Here is a 6,092-nt window from a genome sequence, read left to right as displayed (position 1 = left end):
CACTGGTGGGGTCTATCTCTGAGCCATGCCTCCATCTCCTCACTGGGGGGGGGTCTACCTCTGCGCCATGCCCCCATCTCCTCACTGGGGGGATCTATCTCTGAGCCATGCCCCCATCTCCTCACTGGTGGGGCTACCTCTGAGCCATGCCCCCCTTTCCTCACTGGGGGATCTGCATCTGAACCACACCACATCCCTTCATGGGGGTGGGGGCACAGGCAAAGGCTCTGCCACTGGACTTTATCTCCAGCCCTCTTACTTTTAATTTCCAGATAGGGTCTCATTAAGTTGCCCAGACTGGCCTAGAACTAACGAACTCTCTCGTCTAGGCTGGCCCCAGGCTTGTGATTCTCCTGCCTCAACCTTTCAAGTAGCTAAGACTGCATGCTTGAGCCACCAGGCCCTGTTTTCTTTATATTGTTGGTAAATGAGGTCACACCTTGTGCCGGGGTGACCATGAAGCACCCATTTCCCGAGGTTCCGTCTTCTCCTAACTCCTTTTCACCTGCCAACACCTTCTCTCTCAATCCCAGATGAACCATATGCCCTAGAAACCTTAGTGCTGGAGTGGGGAGAGGAGGTCCCAGTGCCCACGCCCAGCCCACAAGGAGGCTTTGTGACCCTCCAGAGCCAGGCTGGTGGTGGCATCCCGGCTATTAGGAAGGCTGAGGCATTTCAAAGTCAGCCTTCATAACTTAGTGAGAATTTGTCTCAAAATGGAAATATTCTCATCCATGGCAAACACATATAAACATTCATATATATATATATTTGGTTTTTTGAGACAGGGTTTCTCTGTAGCTTTGAAGCCTTTCCTGGAACTGCTCTTGTAGACCAGGCTAGCCTTGAACTTACAGAGATCCACCTACCAATGCCTCCTGAGTGCTGGGATTAAAGGCATGCACCACCACTGCCCGGCCATAAAAATTTTAAAATTTAAAAAAGTTTAAATTTTAAATAAGTGTCTTGCTAAGTTGCCCAGGTTGGATTTGTTTTTGTTTTGCCTTTTTTTTTAATTTAAAAAAAAGATCTTACTTCTCTCCTAAATGTAGAGAAGGCTGGCCTTGGACTCACAGCGATTTTCCTGCCTCTACCTCTAGAGTCCTGGGTTTGCAGGTGTGAGGCACTACATTGGGCTCTGCCCAGGATGGACTTGAACTTGCCCTGTAGTTCTGCAGACCGCAAACTTTGGATCCTTTGGTTGCTGCTGACTTGGAGGTTTTCTTTTGAGCCAAGACCCTTCTGTTACTCATTAGCAAGGGCAGGCATGGTTGACGTGGGGTCTCTGGGACCCTAACTCTAGATGGGCTCAGAGGAGGAGCTATGTGTTCTCTAGAGACCCCTTATGAGGGCTGGAGAGGTGTCCTGAGAACACAAACATGAAAGAAGAATTGTGTTTCTGTCTGCGAGGGCTTCTGTGTGGTGGGCAGTATGTGAGGTGACGTCAGTGTGTTGCTGTGCGCTTGCTTGCGTGGATGAGTACAAGGGGGGGGGGATGTGTGTGGTGTGTATGCAGAGGCCAGAGGAAAACCTTGGGTGTCGCTCCTCACGCACCATCCACTTCTTTCCTTTCCTTTTCTTTGAGGCACAGTCTCTCACTGGGTTGGTATTCCCCTGACAACACAGGTCAGACTGACTGGTCACCCGCCTGTGTCTGTCTCCTCAGCTCTGAACTGCCTTGCTCTGAGTCTGTTAGAGTTAAACTTCCTCCACGTGGCTTCTAGGGACTGAACTCAGTTTACTGACTGAGCTGTATCCTCAGCCATCTTTTTTATTTTTTAAGACAGGGTCTCACTATGTAGCCCAGGCTAGCCTTGAACTCACAGAAACCCTCCTGACTTTAGCTCCCTGAGTCCTGGGATCTGTTGGTAGTGGTGGGGAATCTAAGGACTCCTGATGCTAGCTTAGAGAGACCCCTGAAAACTGGTTTTGATTTGATTTTCTTTCTTTCTTCCTTTTTTTCAAGATAGGGTTTCTCTGTAGCTTTGGAGGCTGTCCTGGAACTAGCTCTTGTAGACCAAGCTGGCTTCAAATTCACAAAGATCCACCTGCCTCTGCTTCCCGAGTGCTGGGATTAAAGGTGTGCGCCACCACCTCCCAGATGGTTTTGATTTTCTTAATGTGTATGTGTGTACACATTTGTACATACTCAAATGTACACACTTAAAAAAGAGTCTTGTGTTCCTGTGGAGTTGGAGTTGTGAGCAGTTGAAAGTTTGCTGATGTGGGTGCTGGGAATTCAGGTTTTCTGGAAGAACAGCAAGTGCTCTTAACCATTGAGCCATCTCTACAGTCCCCAGAAAGCTGTTTCCTTGCCACGGGATCTCAAGTAGTCGAGGCTACTCTCAAAGTCACTGTGTACCTCAGACTCATCTTAACTCCTCTGCCTCTCTCTCCTCTGCCGGAATTATAGGCACTCACCACCCTGACCCTAAGAGGGAACCCAGGCCTTCATGAGTGGTACGCAAGCCTTCTACCAATTAAACTGCATTCCCGGTGTAGGCAGGCTGCGCTTTGAGGGCCCTGGACTCAGATGTCCTTCAGTCTTCAGGGGTCTGGGAGACCTCCCTCCGGCAGTCATCTCAGGGGCTCGCGCTGTCCGAGGAAGCACCCTTCCCGTGAAGCCGGGGGAGTGACTGCTTAGAACCTGGAGTGTTGAGGAAGGGAAGGGAACCTAGCTTTCTAATAGCTTGACGAATTACAAGGACATGTCCTGTGGGTGACGGGAAGTGAGATGTTCTGTGTCACTTGTCGCCAGTGCACACTGTGAGAATTCTTCACAATGGGCAGGACAGGAACTACTGTAGCCTGGGGTTGGCAGGGACGGTAGTGTCCATTTTGAGCCTACAGGCAAAGGACCCCTAGTCCTCCTCTGCCCATTGCTGGCTGTGGACGGTCGGGGACACTTTCTCCTGTGGCCCACTGGGAACAGGTAAGGTGGTGACATTGCCTCATTTTAGAGGGTCTGAAGATGATCCATGTGCGACAGGAGAGTTGGAGTCTTGGGCTGGGGTGTCAACTCAGTTGACAGAGTGCCCACAGCATGCACACGGCCCTGGGCTCCACCCCCAGGACCTAATTAGTCAGGCATAGGGCTGCACAGCTGTGACCCTCCACTTGGAGGTGGAGGCAGGAGGACCAGAGGTTTAAGGCCAGTCTGGACTATGTAATGCCAGCCTGGGTTGCATGAGACCGCAATTCAGATCAAATAAATGGATGTATGTCTGCGGATGAAGCTGACGATAATCCTGCCTGGCGTACAGAAAGCCGTCAGTCAGTTCCGTCCCCAGCACCATGTGAGGCCCCGTGGCACACGCATGTGATTCCCGGGTGGAAGCAAAGGGCCAGAAGTTCAAGGTCATCCTTGGCTTCTGGGCTAGCCTGGGTTACCTGAGACCCAGGGGGGGATGACAGAGGGGGGGACAAAGAGACAGAGGAACTCTTGCCTGAATCACTTCATAACTGATTTCAGCTCAGAATGTGAGAGCAGGAGGAGGCCCCAGCAACCATTTGTGTTCCCCATAACGGACAGAAGGAGAGGTTCTACACTTCCCCAGTCCTTACCCAAGGTTGACCCGTGAGAGGTGGCAGAACCAGTCCTAATCCGAGGTCACCTGAGGGAGTTGGCAGAACCAGGCCCTTCCCCAAGCCTCTTTCCGTGATGCTTCCTTCCACCACCCATCTCTGGTTCAATAGTGGGGGCCTGAGAAGCCAGGGGAGGTGGCACATGCCTATAACCCTGACACACGAGGCTGAGGAAGGAGGATCATGAGAAGCCAGGGGAGGTGGCACATGCCTATAACCCTGACACACGAGGCTGAGGAAGGAGGATCATGAGAAGCCAGGGGAGGTGGCACATGCCTATAACCCTGACACACGAGGCTGAGGAAGGAGGATCATGAGAAGCCAGGGGAGGTGGCACATGCCTATAACCCTGACACACGAGGCTGAGGAAGGAGGATCATGAGTTCAAGGCCTGCAGGTGAGTCAGTCTCAGAGAAACAAAGGGCTAACTGGGAACTGAACTTAGAGCTATGGCCCACAGTCTTCTTCCAAACACACTTATTCTGAGCAGCACACCTATGCTGGGCAGTCGGGCTACCTAACAAGCCCCTCACCCCTTTCCACCAACCCGGAGTCTGCCGTGATCCAGGAGGCTGCCCGAGAGACTGGCGAGATAGCTGGGCTGCTAAAGGCACTTGGTGCTAAGCCTGAGGACTGGAGTTCCATCTCGGGACCCACAGGGTGGAAGAGCACCTGCTCCCTCAGGCTGTCCTCTGAGCTCCACCCATGCGCACTGGCACGCGTGCAGTTCGCTGTGACCCCTCCCCCGCCCAGCAACACAAAGTAAATAAGCTGTCAGCAGGTGCTCAGGACTTCTGAACTGTGTCAGGCTTTCCGATGTGTCTCTATCCACTAAAAAAACTGACCAAACTGCCCTCTCCTTCTCATTCCCCTGCTACCCCACCCCCACCCACTCCCATCCATCCACCCCAGGAGGCAGGATCCCGCACAGGCTGACTGGTTATCTCATGGCATGAGTTAAAGTCACGTCGGGGGTTCCCAACACAGATTACCGGGTGCCATACCCATTCCCCGCTCCCCACATTTGCCTACTCACCTGCCACTCTGAGGACTGGGGGGTCAGAGGCCGAGGACGAGCATTGGTAGAGCATCTAGGGACAGCTGCTTTCTGCTGGCTCTGAGTCGCTCAGGGGCCTTGGCATCGGTTACTGATGCATCTGAGGGACGGCTGGAGTTTCGAAGGCAAAGCGATCCTCTGAGTAACCCGAGAAGCTCCCGGTTACCAGGTAGACCAGCAGGATGGCGGGACAGCTTGGCCAGGACCCAGGCTGGAGGGAGGGGCAAGCAGCAGTCCTCAGGCAGACACAGAGGCCTACTGGGGTCATCTAACCATGGCCCTGGAAGGCAGGTGGAGAGGATTCAAGTGGGTTGGTTTGTGTGGGTGTGGTGGTGGTGGTGGGGACACAGTCATCAGTTCAATGGAGCCAGGGATGGAAGAGGGAACTGGTAAGACCCAATGGGACATATGATCCAGTCTCCAGAGAAAATGTCATAGCAAGAGTCCCACGGGCTAGTGTTAATAGCAACAGAAAGGGAGACTCGATGCCGAGAAAACAAGGGGGCTGGGGATGCAGCTCAGCTGGTAGAATGCTCACCAGAAGAAACAAACGACTTGGGACTCGTGGTGCAGCTCAACAGATGAAGGCTCCTGCCGTCAGACCTGATGATCTGAGGTCCATCTCCAGCCACGAAGTGAAGGAGAGAATCAGCTCATACAAGTTGTCTTCCGACAGTCACACATAAACCTTGATATATAAACACACACACACACAATGTAAAAAAGGAAACCAGCTCAGATGTGTCTGCATTGGGGTGCTGACCAACAAACATGATTCTGGAAGTCAGTGGAGAGCGCTCTAGAGTTAAAGGCAGAAAAAAGCACACATAGCGTAGTGCTCCAGTTGTTGGAGATGTTTCCTCCTAGGGTATAGGTTAAGATTCTGATATTACAATGGACACACCCACTGGGATTGAGCATGTTAGTCAGTGGACTGAACCCTCAAAAACTGTGAGCCCAAATAAATCTTTCTTCCTGTGGTGGTTTGTGTTAATTGTCAACCTGACTATTTAGAATCATGTGGGGGAAAGGTCTCTGGGCATGCCTGTGGGAATTATTCTGCTCGGGTTCACTGGGGTTTGAAGACTGCCCACTGTGGGTGGTACCATTCCCTAGTTGGTATGGCCAACTACGTAAGTGGAGAAAGGGAGCTGAACAGCACATGTGCATTCACAGTTCTTTGCTGCCGGACTGTGAGTGTGACAGTGACCAGCTGCCTGAGCCTCCTGCTGCTTCCGCTTCCTCACCCTGGTGGCGGACTGGACCCTGAACAGTGAACCAGAATAAACCTGTTCTCTCTCCTGTAAGCTGCTTTGGTAAGAATATTATATCAATGCAACCAGAAAAGAAATAAAGACACTTCTCTTAGGTTGTTTTTACCAGGAATTTTGGATGCAGCAATGAAAATAAAACAGCCTACCCATGGAGGAGGGAGAGGACATGGCCGTAG

Source organism: Microtus ochrogaster, unplaced genomic scaffold (assembly GCF_000317375.1).
Source record: "Microtus ochrogaster isolate Prairie Vole_2 unplaced genomic scaffold, MicOch1.0 UNK27, whole genome shotgun sequence".
In the NCBI taxonomy this organism is placed as follows: Eukaryota; Metazoa; Chordata; class Mammalia; order Rodentia; family Cricetidae; genus Microtus; species Microtus ochrogaster.
The sequence above is the reverse complement of the archived record's forward strand: the minus strand, read 5'-3'. Positions refer to the sequence as shown.